At 45.8% G+C, this 16909-nt stretch overlaps 1 long non-coding RNA gene and 2 other non-coding genes across 7 annotated transcripts in view; all 3 read left to right on the forward strand.

Annotated features, from left to right (window-relative positions):
- LOC124080362 (uncharacterized) overlaps positions 1-16909 on the forward strand; it is a 104017-nt gene that overhangs the window by 76459 nt on the left and 10649 nt on the right. For all 5 annotated transcript variants that reach the window (XR_009225109.1, XR_009225110.1, XR_009225111.1 and 2 more), the window contains 13 exons: positions 394-3973; positions 4264-4345; positions 4640-5099; positions 5390-5473; positions 5767-6185; positions 6476-6559; positions 6859-8065; positions 8356-8439; positions 8734-8814; positions 9116-9196; positions 9487-9568; positions 9863-15961; positions 16466-16524. This is a non-coding gene — a long non-coding RNA (uncharacterized LOC124080362). The remainder of the gene's footprint in view (positions 1-393; positions 3974-4263; positions 4346-4639; positions 5100-5389; positions 5474-5766; positions 6186-6475; positions 6560-6858; positions 8066-8355; positions 8440-8733; positions 8815-9115; positions 9197-9486; positions 9569-9862; positions 15962-16465; positions 16525-16909) is intronic.
- Positions 37-110, forward strand: LOC124080413 (small nucleolar RNA SNORD113/SNORD114 family). Its single transcript, XR_006847694.1, has one exon. It is a non-coding gene; the product is annotated as a small nucleolar RNA SNORD113/SNORD114 family (small nucleolar RNA).
- On the forward strand, positions 11900-11971 carry LOC124080412 (small nucleolar RNA SNORD113/SNORD114 family). The gene has a single exon (XR_006847693.1). It is a non-coding gene; the product is annotated as a small nucleolar RNA SNORD113/SNORD114 family (small nucleolar RNA).

The raw sequence follows: 16909 nt of genomic DNA on the forward strand, positions 1-16909 counted from the left end.
CATCTAGAAATAAGTCAAGAACAAATGGCCCCTTCCTGGACCGATGATGACGACTGGTGGTGTGTGAGTCAAGCATGATGACTACATGTGTCTGAAACTCTGAGGTCCAATGCCAAGGACTCTTGTCCATTCCCCATTCAGAGGGGTCCCATAGGGAGATGCTGGGCAAGAAGTTATGGGCTTGGTTTTTGTGCTTAACACAGAATGAATTATAAGGTACTCTTGTGCCAATGGCAATTTCAAAGTTGTTCGCTTTCTTAAGAGAAAATGAAATGCCAACCTTTTAAGGAATGATTTTGCACGTGTGACTGGCTAGATGATAGATTCTGCACAGAGCAGGGGTCTGGGGAGGATGCCCCGGTTTTATCCCCTCCTCTGTTTTCTACTTTCCAGGATGGACATGCTCCAGTTGACTTTAGCACTCTCTCTGGGGCAGGAGCTCTGCAGCTCTCTCTGTGTGTTCGGAACATGTTGACCAAGGTGAGTCGACAGTCTGTTCCCTCCATGTGACCCATCCTAAAAAGTGTTGCCAGGAACATACAAGGATCTTGTGTTAGGCTGTTGTGTTGATGAATTCATCATGGTGGTGTTACAAGGAATCAATGGTATCAGTGGCCACATAATCGAACATATGATGCATAAAGGTGGTAACCGTGTTCATTGTTAAACTATATAATAAGTAAAATAATATTAATCATAAAGTGGAATGAATGATAATGGAACAAATGTACTTCCTCCTCCTGTGTATATTGTCTTTGACTAAAATAGTAATGGAAAGGGAATACATAATACTGTTTGATCTGAGATATTTATACATTTAGTGTTTGATTTGTTAAGAGAAAAATAAATATCATCACAAATAACCTGGGAGACTAGGTAATTAGAGGGAGGCCTGGGGATCAGTTGACAGAATGTCTCAGTGTTTTCAGTCTTCTGCTCTGCTCTGTGCTCCTTGGAGTGGATGCACCTGTGCTGATTCAAGGGTGATCCCTATGGTGGTGAGCTCTTGCCTCAGCAGGCTCCGAACAGAGACATCAGCATGGGTCATATTTGGTGGTTGCTTGGTTTATGCCAATGATTAATATTTCACGTTAATATGAAATCTTACTTTAATGTATAAAAGAAGCCTAAGTTTCATTCATGAAAGATTTTAGGTTTTTGTAAATATAATGTGATTGACTTCTAGGGACATCAAAGAGCTTGCTCTTTTTGTGATTTGCATGTGTCTCCTTCTTGGTTTCTCTCCCCCTCTTCAACCTCTGCCCTCTGGGATCTCACAAGGTTATGTTGCCCTAGGTGATCTCAAACTCCTGGTCTCAAGGAATCTTCTCCGTCAGCCTCCTGAGTAGCTGGGACTGGGGGTGCCTCCACTTGACCCAGCTTTAAGTGGTTTGGTAATTCCATAAAGAAGAGTAGATGTGCATGCTGGGAAAGAGGGCCAGTCCTGAGATGCAGAAGACAGGGGAGGCTGTGCTGTGGATGTTCCATGTGAAGCACTGGACACCACTCACACAGGATCTAGTCCTTGCCCATATTCAGTGTGATGCCATAGATGGGGACAGGAATACCCAAGGGCTGGTTCGTGGTCTTGTCCATGAGCTTTGAAAATGTCATCCAAAAAATATCAATGGTAGTATGAAAACAAACGTATAAGTGAATAAAAATGAAGAGGTGAAACATTGTTCGTGGCTAAAGCAGTAGCAAGCGGGAATGCCAGTGCGCGCTGGAGTGGATGACAGATGGAGCAGGTGGATAGCTTTGTTGACTAACAATGGTGTATGCACTAAGGAACAGTGATTGCCCCGAGTTCTGTCCATGTTTGAAGCTTTCTAAGAAGAAAAGTAAGCAAATATTACCCTAAATTAATAAATATCTAAGTGACATGTAAATTGGAGATAGAAATTATGGGTCAGTAGACAGAATGTCCCAATCTTTTTATTGTTATCTCCTTGAAGTAGCCTGCAGAGGAGATTGGCTAAGCTAAATTAAGCACTGTGCCGTATCACATTCTCCTGTTACTTCTTTCTTCTGAGGAGATCATTTTTTTGTTTGTTTCTTAATGAAATCTGAATCAATCTTTCTGTTTGGAGGATGCTGCACACAGATGGTAGGAAATATAGAGTGTATTTGATTTTTATCTTTTGTTCATAGATTTTTATTTTACTTTCATAATTAGATTATACAAAAAGAGTCATATAGACAGTGTTCTTGTCTTGAGTTCAGTCATTTCTTTCATTTTATTTCTCTTGTTTGTATGGTACTAGGGATATCCTAGAATCCAGGGCCTTGCACATGCTAGGCAAGTGCTCTGCACTGAGCTATATACCCATCATTGGGTACAGTCAACTTCTTGAGAGTCCACATAGCATCATTAAAAAATATCAGACAAGCCATGCACAGTGATACATGCCTGTATTCCCAACTACTCCGGAGGCTGAGGCAAGAAGACTTGAAGTTTGAGGTCAGTCTCAGAAACTTAGTGAGAACCTATCTCAAAATAAAAGTTACTGTTTTTATTTTTGTCTAAAGTACTACATTGGTGAGTATATTTTTCTAATTAAAAAGGATTGGGAAATATATTTACCTTCTAATATTTGTCACATGTCAATATTCAGTGTTGTAATTATTTTTTATGTTTTCGTGGAGCACTTGAGTTACACATAACAGTGTTCATTTCCCTTATCATACATGCATGGAATATCATTTGTTTCACTTCAATCCCCACCACTTACTTTTTCCCTCTCCTTTTCCCTCCCTTCCTCCCCCTGCTCCCTTCCTCAATAAAGGGTTGGATACAGCTCAGGGATGGAACTCTTACCTGCATATGTGATGCCCTCAGAGCCATCACTAGTACAACGAAGAAAAAATTAGCAAATATTTATCAAAGGCCCATCAATACAAATGGTCCATGCCCTCGATCTGGAAAATCCTACAGATAGATAAGGGAAATAGCCTGTATTTGCCTTGTACCTCATATCATGCATTTTTATTCCTTTGTAATAAGATTAATAAAAGAACCAATATATAAGAATATAAGAATATAAAGATAGGTTATGTAAAAAAAATGCCGTATCAGTAAAACCTGGTGAGGCAATGTATACTGTTAACGTACACTAAAACAATCTAAAAAAATAAAAGACACATAATAAACATCTATTTAGAAAATTCAGCATAGACATTATTCAACAATGTTTATAGCTAGTTCACTCAAAAGTTCAGACATACATTTTCTGGAAGAGGAAAGGTAGAATAATGAATATCTAAATAAGGAACAAATAGTAGGAAAAAGCAGAGTGCAGTAGTGAACACATACAAACAGCTATCATCTCATGTGCTCTCTCCACCTCAGACTGGACATGGCCTGCGGACAGGAAGACGATGCATTGTGAGGAGGAGTTATACACCAATCTGAGGTGTGGTAGGAATTCTTGCTTGATATGGAGTAGTATGCATAAAATTATTGACAGAATTATTAAAAGATGTAAAGCAAAATGAAAAATGTAAAGTTGGGTAATTAAAGAAATAACAGAAAGTTGAAGATTGATTGTGTATCTGTGAGAATTTTGACTAGCACTGAGGTGTCAAATTACAAAGGTTCCAATGCAGAATAAAGAAAACAAGACACATCAGACTTGATGAATAATGACATTTATAATTAGCAAATTAATGAAATAATGAATTTAAATTACATTAGCAATGGGTGGAAGTAAAAAGAACATATCCTGTTGGATTATGATGCAGAGGTATATGAGTGGGGAAAGAGACAAGCATTTGGATCTGAGATTCTGCACTAAAAGAAAAGCAAGAAGATTATATAACACTCTGAATATGACAGAAAAAATGCGGGGAGAAACTTCATTTTTTGCCCCATTTCCTGCCCTCTGCTCCTCAGATTTGACTTGGCCTGTGGACAGGAGGATGGCTACATGGTCTGCTGCCCTTAGGACCTTCCTGAGAGGAGCTGCCCATCAGTGTGAGTCCGGTTGAATGATCCTGGGTGGGATGGTTTGGCTAGCATGGGGACTGTACCAGTCAAGTATAAATTAATGAATCTGAGAGTAGCCATTGTGGGAAAGGTGGAGGAAAGCTGTTGGATTGATGATGACATCCGGATCTGTATGAGTGAGGACTGTGAATACCTGTGGCACCTGAGATCCTTCAGTATCTCCCACCAAGGGCGATTGATGGAGAGTCTCAGAGTGCCAGAGTCACAGTAGGGTACGTGTCCATTAGTGGTGTTCTCCTGTGCCCTGTGTTTCTCAGAATGGATGTGTGCTGTGGACAGGAGGATGGTTCCATGGACTGATGCCCTAAGGATCGTACTGAGGTGGAGCAGAAGGCCCATGTGAGTCCTTCTCTGTTTTCCTGCATGGGATAGGGTGCGATGTGTAGAGCTTGTAGTCAGTCTGTCAACACATTGCTTAATGATTTAGAAAGTAGCACAGGTTGGACAAAGTGAGAACTTGTTGGGCTCGATGATGACTGCTGGAGGTGTCTGAGTGAGGACGGTGACTAACCTCTGGATCTGAGGTCCTTCCCTCACTGCAGTCGGTGGTGATGGCATAACAGTGTCTTTGTGAGTGGAGAAAACTGGGGACCACATCCATTTTTGCCCTCTTCTTTGCCCTCATGTTCTCAGATTGGACAAGGCTGATGGACACCAAGATGGCTCCATGCTGAGGTGTGATGAGCCCATGGCGGGCGGGGGCTGCAGAGAGGTGTGAGTCACGGGCAGCGGTCCCCTCTCGGTGGGGTGGCATTCTGCGGGCTTCTCCTCATTCGAGTTGTGATTTACTCAGTGAAGGAATGAGAGAGTAGCCCCTTGGGGGAAAAGTGAGGACCCATAGTGTATTGATGATGACTGCTGGAGGTGTCTGAGGGAGGAAGTGGCTAACCTCTGGATCTGAGGTCCTTCCCTGAGTGCAATGCACGAGGATTGCAGAACAGTCTCAGGGTGAGAGATGCCAAGGGGGGCGTATCTCTGTTAGTTGCCACCTTCTCTGCCCTCTCCTCCGCAGATTAGAATTTGCCTGTGGACAGGAGGATGGCTCCATGGTCTGGTGCTCCTTGGACCCTCCTGAGAGGAGCTGCCCATCAGTGTGAGTCCGGTTGAATGATCGTGAGTGGGATGGTTTGGCTAGCATGGGGACTGTACCAATCAAGAATAAATTAATGAATCTGAGAGTAGCCATTGTGGGAAAGGTGGAGGAAAGCTGTTGGATTCATGATGACATGTGGATCTGTATGAGTGAGGACTGTGAATACCTGTGGCACCTGAGATCCTTCAGTATCTCCCACCAAGGACGATTGACCGAGAGTCTCAGAGTGCCAGGGGCAAAGTAGGGCACGTGTCCATTTGTGGTGTTCTCCTGTGCCCTGTGTTTCTCAGAATGGATGCGTCCTGTGGACAGGAGGATGGCTGCATGGACTGGTGCCCTAAGGATCGTACTGAGGTGGAGCAGCAGCGCCATGTGTGAGTCCTTCTGTGTGCTCCTGCTTGGGACAAGGTGGGATGTGTAGAGCTTGTAGTCAGTCCATCAACACATTCCTTAATGAATTAGAAAGTAGCACAGGTTGGACAAAGTGAGAACTTGTTGGGCTCGATGATGACTGCTGGAGGTGTCTGAGTGAGGAAGTGACTAACCTCTGGATCTGAGGTCCTTCCGTCACTCCAGTCGGTGGTGATGGCACAAAAGGGTCTTTGTGAGAGGAGAAAAGTGGGGCCCACCTTCATTTTTGCCCTCTTCTTTGCCCGCATGTTCTCAGATTGGACAAGTCCGATGGACAGGAAGATGGCTCCATGCTGAGGTGTGATGAGCCCATGGCGGGCAGGGGCTGCAGAGAGGTGTGAGTCGCGGGCAGCGGTCCCCTCTTGGTGGGGTGGCATTCTGTGGGCTTCTCCTCATTCGAGTTGTGATTTACTCAGTGAAGGAATGAGAGAGTAACCCCTTGGGGGAAAAGTGAGGACGGAAGTGACTTGCCTCTGGATCTGAGGTCCTTCCCTGAGTGCAATGCACAAGGATTGCAGAACAGTCTCAGGGTGACAGATGTCAAAGGGGAGCGTATACCGTTAGTTGCTACCTTCTCTGCCCTCTGCTCCTCAGATTGGACGTGGCCTGTGGACAGGAGGATGACTCCGTGGTCTGCTGCCCTTAGGACCCTCCTGAGAGGAGCTGCCCATAAGTGTGAGTCCGGTTGAATGATCCTGGGTGGGGTGGTTTGGCTAGCATGGGGACTGTACCAGTCAAGTATAAATTAATGAATCTGAGAGTAGCCATTGTGGGAAAGGTGGAGGAAAGCTGTTGGATTGATGATGACATCCGGATCTGTATGAGTGAGGACTGTGAATACCTGTGGCATCTGAGATCCTTCGGTATCTCCCACCAAGGGCGATTGAGTGAGAGTCTCAGAGTGCCAGAGTCACAGTAGGGCACGTGTCCATTTGTGGTGTTCTCCTGTGCCCTGTGTTTCTCAGAATGGATGTGTGCTGTGGACAGGAGGATGGCTCCTTGGACTAGTGCCCTAAGGATCATGCTGAGGTGGAGCAGCAGCGCCATGTGTGAGTCCTTCTCTGTTTTCCTGCTTGGGACAAGGTGGGATGTGTAGAGCTTGTAGTCAGTCCATCAACGCATTGCTTAATGAATTAGAAAGTAGCACAGGTTGGACAAAGTGAGAACTTGTTGGGCTCGATGATGACTGCTGGAGGTGTCTGAGTGAGGACGGTGACTTGCCTCTGGATCTGAGTTCCTTCCCTGAGTGCAATGCACGAGGATTGCAGAACAGTCTCAGTGTGGGAGATTCCAAGGGGAGGGGCATGTATACCATTAGTTGCCTTCTTCTCTGCCCTCTGCTCCTCAGATTGGACCTGGCCTGTGGACAGGAGGATGACTCCGTGGTCTGCTGCCCTTAGGACCCTCCTGAGAGGAGCTGCCCATAAGTGTGAGTCCTGGTGAATGATCGTGAGTGGGACGGTTTGGCTAGCATGGGGACTGTACCAGTCAAGTATAAATTAATGAATCTGAGAGTAGCCATTGTGGGAAAGGTGGAGGAAAGCTGTTGGATTGATGATGACATCCGGATCTGTATGAGTGAGGACTGTGAATACCTGTGGCACCTGAGATCCTTCGGTATCTCCCACCAAGGGCGATTGATGGAGAGTCTCAGAGTGCCAGAGTCACAGTAGGGTACGTGTCCATTAGTGGTGTTCTCCTGTGCCCTGTGTTTCTCAGAATGAATGCGTCCTGTGGACAGGAGGATGGCTCCATATTCTGGTGGCCGTAGGACTTTGCTTAGGCGGAGCAGCAGCCCTGTGTGAGTCCTTCTCCATGTTCCTTATTGGGACAGGGTGGGATATGTAGAACTTGTATTCCCTCTGTCAACGCATTGCTTAATGAATTAGAAAGTTGCAGTGTTTAGACAAAGTGAGAACTTGTTTGGCTCGATGATGACTGCTGGAGGTGTCTGAGTGAGGACGGTGACTAACCTCTGGATCTGAGGTCCTTCCGTCACTCCAGTCGGTGGTGATGGCACAAAAGGGTCTTTGTGAGAGGAGAAAAGTGGGGCCCACCTTCATTTTTGCCCTCTTCTTTGCCCGCATGTTCTCAGGTTGGACGAGGCTGATGGATACCAAGATGGCTCCATGCTGAGGTGTGATGAGCCCATGGCGGGCGGGGGCTGAAGAGAGGTGTGAGTCGCAGGCATCGGTCCCCTCTTGGTGGGGTGGCATTCTGTGGGCTTCTCCTCATTCGAGTTGTGATTTACTCAGTGAAGGAATGAGAGAGTAGCCCCTTGGGGGAAAAGTAAGGACCCATAGTGTATTGATGATGACTGCTGGAGGTGTCTGAGTGAGGAAGTGACTTGCCTCTGGATCTGAGGTCCTTCCCTGAGTGCAATGCACGAGGATTGCAGAACAGTCTCAGGGTGACAGATGTCAAGGGGGAGCATATACCGTTTGTTGCTACCTTCTCTGCCCTCTGCTCCTCAGATCGGACGTGGCCTGTGGACAGGAGTATGGCTTTGTGGTCTGCTGCACTTCAGACACTCCAGAGAGGAGCAGCCCATCAGTGTGAGTCCTGGTGAATGATTGTGAGTGGGATGGTTTGGCTAGAATGGGGACACTACCAATCAAGAATAAATTAATAAATCTGAGAGTAGCCATTGTGGGAAAGGTGGAGGAAAGCTGTTGGATTGATGATGACATGTGGATCTGTATGAGTGAGGACTGTGAATACCTGTGGCGCCTGAGATCCTTCGGTATCTCCCACCAAGGACGATTGATGGAGAGTCTCAGAGTGCCAGAGTCACAGTAGGGCACGTGTCCATTTGTGGTGTTCTCCTGTGCCCTGTGTTTCTCAGAATGGATGCGTCCTGTGGACAGGAGGATGGCTCCATGGACAGATGCCCTAAGGATCATGCTGAGGTGGAGCAGCAGCGCCATGTGTGAGTCCTTCTCTGTTTTCCTGCATGGGACAAGGTGGGATGTGTAGAGCTTGTAGTCAGTCCATCAACACATTGCTTAATGAATTAGAAAGTAGCACAGGTTGGACAAAGTGAGAACTTGTTGGGCTCGATGATGACTGCTGGAGGTGTCTGAGTGAGGACGGTGACTTGCCTCTGGATCTGAGGTCCTTCCCTCACTGCAGTCTGTGGTGATGGCATAAAAGTGTCTTTGTGAGAAGGGAAAAGTGGGGCCCACCTTCATTTTTGCCCTCTACTCCGCCCTTATGTTCTCAGATTGGACGAGGCCGATGGACACCAAGATGGCTCCATGCTGAGGTGTGATGAGCCCATGGCGGGCGGGGGCTGATGAGAAGTGTGAGTCCCGTGCAGGGGTCCCCTCTTGGCGGGGGTGGCATTCTGAAAGCATCACCTTATTCGAGTTGTGATATACTCAGCGAATGAATGAGACCGTAGCCCCTTTGTGGAAAAATCAGGACCCGTAGAAATCGATGTTGACTGCTGGAGGTGTATACCTGAGGACAGTGACTTGCCTCTGGATCTTATTTGCTTTTCTGAGAGCAATGCTCGACGATTGCAGAAATTTCTTAGTGTGAGAGATGGCAAGCGAGTGACGTATGTTTACTAGTTACCACCTTCTTTGCCCTCTGTTCCTCAGATTGGACTTTGCCTGTGGACAGGAGGATGGCTACATGGTCTGCTGCCCTTAGGACCTTCCTGAGAGGAGCTGCCCATCAGTGTGAGTCCTGGTGAATGATCGTGAGTGGGATGGTTTGGCTAGCATGGGGACTGTACCAGTCAAGTATAAATTAATGAATCTGAGAGTAGCCATTGTGGGAAAGGTGGAGGAAAGCTGTTGGATTGATGATGACATCCGGATCTGTATGAGTGAGGACTGTGAATACCTGTGGCACCTGAGATCCTTCAGTATCTCCCACCAAGGATGATTGATGGAGAGTCTCAGAGTGCCAGAGTCACAGTAGGGCAAGTATTCATTTGTGGTGTTCTACTTTTCCTTGTGTTTCTCAGAATGGATGCGTCCTGTGGACAGGAGGATGGCTCCATATTCTGGTAGCCGTAGGACTTTGCTTAGGCGGAGCAGCAGCCCTGTGTGAGTCCTTCTCCATGTTCCTTATTGGGACAGGGTGGGATCTGTAGAACTTGTATTCCCTCTGTCAACGCATTGCTTTATGAATCAGAAAGTAGCACAGGTTGGACAAAGTGAGAACTTGTTGGGCTCGATGATGACTGCTGGAGGTGTCTGAGTGAGGACGGTGACTAACCTCTGGATCTGAGGTCCTTCCGTCACTCCAGTCGGTGGTGATGGCACAAAAGGGTCTTTGTGAGAGGAGAAAAGTGGGGCCCACATCCATTTTTGCCCTCTTCTTTGCCCTCATGTTCTCAGATTGGACGAGGCCGATGGACAGGAAGATGGCTCCATGCTGAGGTGTGATGAGCCCATGGCGGGCAGGGGCTGCAGAGAGGTGTGAGTCGCAGGCAGCGGTCCCCACTTGGTGGGGTGGCATTCTGAGGGCTTCTCCTCATTCGAGTTGTGATTTACTCAGTGAAGGAATGAGAGAGTAGCCCCTTGGGGGAAAAGTGAGGACCCATAGTGTATTGATGATGACTGTTGGAGGTTTCTGAGGGAGGAAGTGACTAACCTCTGGATCTGAGGTCCTTCCCTGAGTGCAATGCACAAGGATTGCAGAACAGTCTCAGGGTGACAGATGTCAAGGGAGTGGCTTATCTCCATTAGTTGTCACCTTCTCTGCCCTCTGCTCCTCAGATTGGACTTTGCCTGTGGACAGGAGGATGGCTCTGTGGTCTGCTGCCCTTAGGACCCTCCTGAGAGGAGCTGCCCATCAGTGTGAGTCCTGGTGAATGATTGTGAGTGGGACGGTTTGGCTAGCATGGGGACTGTACCAGTCAAGTATAAATTAATGAATCTGAGAGTAGCCATTGTGGGAAAGGTGGAGGAAAGCTGTTGGATCGATGATGACATCCGGATCTGTATGAGTGAGGACTGGGAATACCTGCGGCATCTGAGATCCTTTGGTATCTCCCTCCAAGGGCAATTGCATCAACGTCTCCGTGTTCCTTGGGAATGTGGACTCATGTTCATTTGTTGCTATCTTCTCTGCCCTCTTCTTCATAGAATGGAGTTTACCTCTGGATCTGAGTTCTCCTACTTATTCAAATTCTGCTGTTATTAATTATCTTTTTATATATCCGTTCAGAACAGTTAATTTGTTTGCTTCTAGGGTTCCTGTATGTTCATTCTGTTCGTGTAATTGAATCAAGAAGAGAATTATCAAATATAGGTACATTTAAATGAATAAGATTACATGTTCTTCCATTATGAAAACATCTGGAGAGGTATGAAGTACTCAAAGGTCAAAGAGCAATCACTCCCACATGCTCTCTTTGGCTTAAGATGATCCTGAGAACATTGTCAAGATTGTAGTTCTGGCTCATTATTCAGTTTGGAATTATTCACTTATTAAGAATCAGTGAAATAAATGTCCTAAATGACAGAGTGGATGAGGGTGGTAATCTGGCCTCCATGGTGACTGTGTGCCTTTCATTACCATCCTTTGCTCTCTGCTGTTAGAAGGGCTCGTTGTAGGACTCCTCCTGGATCACTGCTGTTGGCCCAAGTTTGGAGCTTGTGGATCACGTGAATCCTGACCTTCACTGCAGTCCTCATGTGAGTGGTCTGTTTAGCAGGACACATGGGTTGCTAAATGTATCTAATTTCACTTGTTTTAGTCAACTTTTTTTACTTTCTTTTTTTTTTGCTGCTGCAACTGACATGCCCTACAAGAACAACTTAGAGGTGGAAAAGTTCATTTGGAGCTCACAGTTTCAGAGGTCTCAGTCCTTAGATGGCCAAATCCATTGCCCTGGGCCAAGGTGTGACATTATGGTGGGAGCAGCCAGTGGAGGAGGGAAGCTGCTCAGCTAGTGGAGGGGTCAGGAAGCAGCGTGGGAGTGAAGGGGATGGACAGGAAGCACAGCCCTTCCAAGTTGTCCCCTCCTTGATTCCTCTCGTCCAACCATGACTACCTCCCGTCTCCTGAAATCATTCCCTCGTCCTACCACTCAGACTTGAACGAGTTGATTAGGTTTCAGCTTTTGTAATCTGATCATTTTACCTGTGACCATTTCTTAATTAATCCAGGAGTTTTGGGTAGACATCCCAAATCCAAATCATAACACCACTCGACTTCAGTCAAGGTTGTGGTAGAGACAGGAAGCATTCAATTGTTTATTAAGAACTTAGGGTAATCCATGAAACAGACACATCATTGTTACAATGATTCCATATATAGAATCATGGCTTTTTTTGTATTTTTTAATGAACAGATATCAAATTATTGTCAGTGAATAATAAATCAATCAACAGACAGTATAGAAATGATGGGGAAAGAAGTACAAATCCAGAATTAATGATGACTATTGTTGACATGAATTGCAATTAATGAATAGGTGTTTTTGCGACTCTGAGGTCCACTACAGAAGAAATCTGGTTCATTCTTTACTTGGGGTTGCATATTTTTATTTTATATTTAAAATTGCAACAATGTTAGAAAGAATCAAGAATTAACGTGAGAATAAAAAGAGAAAAATGGTAAAGTTCCATTGGTATGAAGTTTTCTATTGCTAATGCATATTAATGCTGAAGATAATATTAAATATAAATGAAAATTTTAATATCTGAGTGATTCTGTATACTCTAGGAATAATAAGTTCTTCATATTTTATTGTTTATAGGCTTAAAGTAAGCAGTGAGTTAAAGACTGTCAATAGACAGTGTAGAAATGAATTGAGGGCCAGTTGTGGATTGATGATTACCACTAGTGGTTTATGTATCTGTAACTTTGAGGTCCATCTCAAAAGATAACAAGTCTATTCTGTCTTTCAAATGACCCTGTAGGCAGGTGTCAGAATACAGAATGTGTTTCTTTGGGGTATTGTGTTTATGCCATTAGTTTCACTTTCTTCATTGGGGTCATTTACTTTTATCATTGAGAATCAGTAAAGATGAATACATTTAGGCATTGTTCAATTTATCAAAATATGTGGTGAGACAAGAAATACTCTTGATTCATATTGAAGTCAGTGTAGCCTGACATACCTGTCACCTGCTTGGTGGAGTGGACAGTGTAAAACGTTGACGATGTTCAGTTTCTGGGTGGATCAGAAGTTTAACATTCTTCTTTTTTTCCTAATAGAAAATGAACTTCGTATACTCCACATTATTGCTCATTAAATGAGTAACTTGTGAAAGCCGAGCAGCAGGGATCCACGGGCAGAGGGCCTGAGCTTTGCTGCCATCTCTTCTGGGGCATTCCTCAGAATGGGCACCCTTGGCTGGTGTGAGTTCTCCTCGTTCACGCGCCCCTTGGTTGTGTCTGTGTGAGGAACTTGCAGACTACTGTGTGCAGGAGCCACGTGCTTGTCCCTGCTTAGGTTGTGTGTTCCTAGGTGTAAGGACAATATGAACGAGAGTGCACCGCCTTCGTGGTTAACATGGAACGGGTGTGAACATCGTGCTGAGGCACATGTGCCACGGGCAGAGGGTTGCAGTGATGGCATTCCTGTTTTGACAAGGAGTCCACACGTGTGGGTTGGTGGTATCAATGCTTTTCTTGAATTTTTGTGAATCACAGTGTTTAAGACGTACTAGTCTTTTATGCAGTGGCAACCAACGGAGAGACGCCAATCCTAGGTGAGTCGCGACTGTGGTGCAGCTCAGCCAGGCCTGGCCGTCCCTGCAGAACACCAAGGCTCACCGCAAAGCAACCGAGCTGCTTCCTCCTTTAGAATTGATGCCGCAGACGGGCGCCAGGGTCGCACAAAGAGCTTGGTTCACTCTGTGGACACGCATTTTTGTTCTAATGTTACAACTGAGTCAATGAAAAATCCAGTAACCCAATAAATGCTTTTGAGTCGGGGTCAGCACTGTCCAACTAGAAAAGCATTTTGTGAGGCAGGAGAACCTTTTTTGTATTGGAAGCACTGACTCCCATTAGGGCCTGGACACTGTAAGGCTCTAATATCTTTAGTGGAGGGTCAGGGCCCACGTTCCATGCTGGTGGCCCAGCTGACAATTGTCCATGCGAAGGAAGACACATTAAACGGCATCCCTGAGTGCCTGATAGACTGGCTAAGTGGAATAATGCAAAGACCAGCGCAGATGACGTCCCAGTCTTTTTTCCCTCAGCCTTTTTAAAAGACGGAGACGTCATCTGCACTGTGCTTTGCGCTCCGGAGAACCATCTGTGCGGTAACTATGGAGACCTGTGGGAGCAGTTCACAGTCATAGTTCTTCTCTTGGCGTCAGTGTTTTAAAAAAGTATAAAAAAAAATATGATCATGGAAAGGAAACTTTGACCCCGGGATAAAAATTGGAGACAGGAAAAACACCATGCTGATGAATGCAGAGAGAAACACTAAGGCTTATTACCGAAAGAAGTGTTCGTCGCTCCGCGTGGTTATTACGTAAGAAGATGTTAGAGAGAGTCAAGGATCTGAAACTCTTGTGACTCTTAGGTAATTATTTTTACTGAGCTGATGAATTAGTCAATAAAAATACAGATGAAGAAAGTGGTCACAGAGTCCGAAATGCCCTTGCGCTGGTGGCATGGGTGACGTGGGCCACGGGTTATTGCTATCTGGCGCTGAGATCCACACAGTAGAAATCAGGTCTACCCTGGGCTGGGAAAACCCTGTAGGTCCTGAGGCATTAGAGACCATCCGGATCTCATGCTGGAATGGCAGCCGCATGAATGTCACATCAAACACACCAACAACACACCGGGGTCACTCCTGGCAAGGAGTCCAAAACTGTTGATAAGTCAGTGTCAAGGCCATTGCTCTGGGTCCACTGCATGTTTCACCTTTGTTTCGTACCAGGAAAAGTACTCAAGTAAATACGAGATGGCTTGAATCACAGAGGTGGGACCCAGGCCTGGTGGGTAGGTGGGAGTCAGGATCTCACCTCTGCCGCCCTTGATCTGGTCAGAGCGGTCCTGGGGCCCACTGGACTGAGGGCTGGGGCTCAGCTCGGCTGCGAGCTCTGCGGTGTCTCAGGTGTGAGCAGTAGTCCCAGTTCCTGGCATGGCCTGGGCCTGGAAGGGGGTCCATGCCTCGTGAGCAAGTGGGCAGAGTGACTTAGGCTGCCTTGGCCCAGTGACTGGCAGCTTGGGTCAGGATGATGAATCCTGTTTCAGGAAGTTTAAGCTCAACATAAAATAAGCATGGTCTATTGTTCTGTTGGAAATGATCCTCTACCCAGGGGTTCAAAACAGTCGCCGACCCAGCTCTTGTGATCTTGTGGCTCATGGCTGGTGATGAGATGAGGAGTGAGTCAGTGGCATGAAGAGCTCAAGAAGTAGGGATGACGGAGCAGAGCTGTGCCTGGGCCACCTCTAGCTCGTGGGGTGCAGCCGGCTGCTGTGCCACGCGGCCTCCCAGCAGCTGAGACCCCTGCGTTTGTTGTTGTTGTTGATCTCTCAGAAATGTGTGAGCTTTCAGTGTTTACATTCTGGTTATCTGTGGTCGCCTGGCTATTTCATTACTAAACAGGAAAGCCATTTCTGTATGAAAGGCTGAACATTGCTTCCATGCTAACAGTCAGTGGTCAGCATTGGTCAGGAGTTGTTGGGCTCACCACCTCTGTTACCCAGACGCACTGTCCCTTGCACTTGAGTGATAGGCAGTGTACCTGGAGAGCCATTATCCCTGTGGTCCTGCCAGGGTGTGATGATCAGTTCAGTTCGCTAGAAGGGAGAACGCAGGGGGGCCTTGGTGGAAGTGCCATGGGATAGATGTGATGGTTTAACTTGTTCCTGAGATGATGCTTCTCTCCAGAAAGAATTCTGGTTCTTATAAGATGGTAAGGAGAATGTAGACAGGCACGATATAGCTTATTTTCAGATTTCTGAGAGTTTAAACATTGTTGTCCTTCTTTAAAAGGAATGAAATAGGTGGCCCAACTATTTTATCAATAAATGGATAAATAAAGTAGGATACAGCATTATTCATGGCCTGAAATTCCTTTGAATCTTAGCATTTAAATTAATCCGATCCTGCACGTGTGAAGTCCAGAGATTCGAGGGGTTCTGAGGGTGGAGGTGTTGAGCATGAAGCCTGCTGTAGGCCACTCTCATTGTGGATTGAGATGGTGGATTCACATGCATCTATTTTAATGCAAAATTAATAACTGAGTAAATCTGGCCAAAAGGGGGTGCTTTTTCGGCCAATTATAAAAGGGATATGACCCAAGTTTAAGACTAACACCAACCTGCTTCCCTTGCCTCCATTAGAATATTAGAGTACAGCCGCACTCTAGGGGAGTCCATTCTCTCTAACTCATGCTCTCTCTACCCTACAACAGATCCTCACAGATGATGGTCTTGGCTGCCAAATCCCCAGTCAGCAGAGGGACCTAACAAGGAGTGCTCGGAGTTCTTGCCTTGGGTGGACGGCTTGCTCCTAGGTATTCCTTGGGTTGTGAAACAAATGTTTAAATGGCTCCATGTGTCCCAGGGATGAAAGCGTGTCACACCCAAGGGTTAGAATGGGGATGGCACCATCAGTACAACTGTGGAATTCGGCCATTTTGAATACCATCCTGGAACACTCAAGTTAATGAATAAATTAATCAATCAGGGATGATCCCTCTTTGGGTCAGGGTCATATAGACAAAGGGAAATAATAATTAATGTTCTTACTCTGGGACAGTCGTGAGTTCAAATTTATTAACAGAAATGGAAATACATAATTTCACTAATTAATTAATACCTGATTACAAACATTGAAGGAAATTGAGGGGAAAACATGGATCAATGGATCAAGTGTCCTTCCTCCCTTTTTTCTAATAGTTACCTGGACATAGAGAGGACTCTTTAAAATCAGAGAATAATGCATATTCATCCCCCTTTTTAATTTTTCCTTCTCTTTCTTTCTTTGTTCTCTTTGCCATCTGTTTTCCACTCTGCAGAATGCACACAACTCCAGTCAATGACCTTTCTGTAATGATGACGTCCTTTGTGGTTCAATGTGAGTAGTAGTTCAAGATTTTATCTTTTGGGTGGCGGTCTGTTTAGGGTTCTCGGTGTGTGACATAAAAGTGTGGGATAAAATCAGGACCATGTGAAGATCAGTGATGAGATCATGTCACAGTTGAGGCTCAGATGCATCCAAATCACTACATGGAAGCCCTTTTTTAAAAAGGTTCAAGATGGTCATCATGCCTGTGAGCTGATGGCTCGGGAGGCTAAGGCAGGAGGATCACAAGTTCAAGTCAGCCTGGACAATTTAGTAAGACCCTGTATCTAAATGAAAAGATCAAATGGAGTAGGATGCAGCTCCTGGGTTCAATCCCCACTATCAGGTGGGAAAAAAAAAATCAAAGAAGCCCTGTGCTCTTACCTTGGGTTGAGGG

The sequence above is a fragment of the Marmota monax genome, unplaced genomic scaffold (assembly GCF_021218885.2).
Source record: "Marmota monax isolate L192 unplaced genomic scaffold, Marmota_monax_Labrador192_F-V1.1 WCK01_AAM20220418_F8-fsc00183, whole genome shotgun sequence".
Classification (NCBI taxonomy): domain Eukaryota; kingdom Metazoa; phylum Chordata; class Mammalia; order Rodentia; family Sciuridae; genus Marmota; species Marmota monax.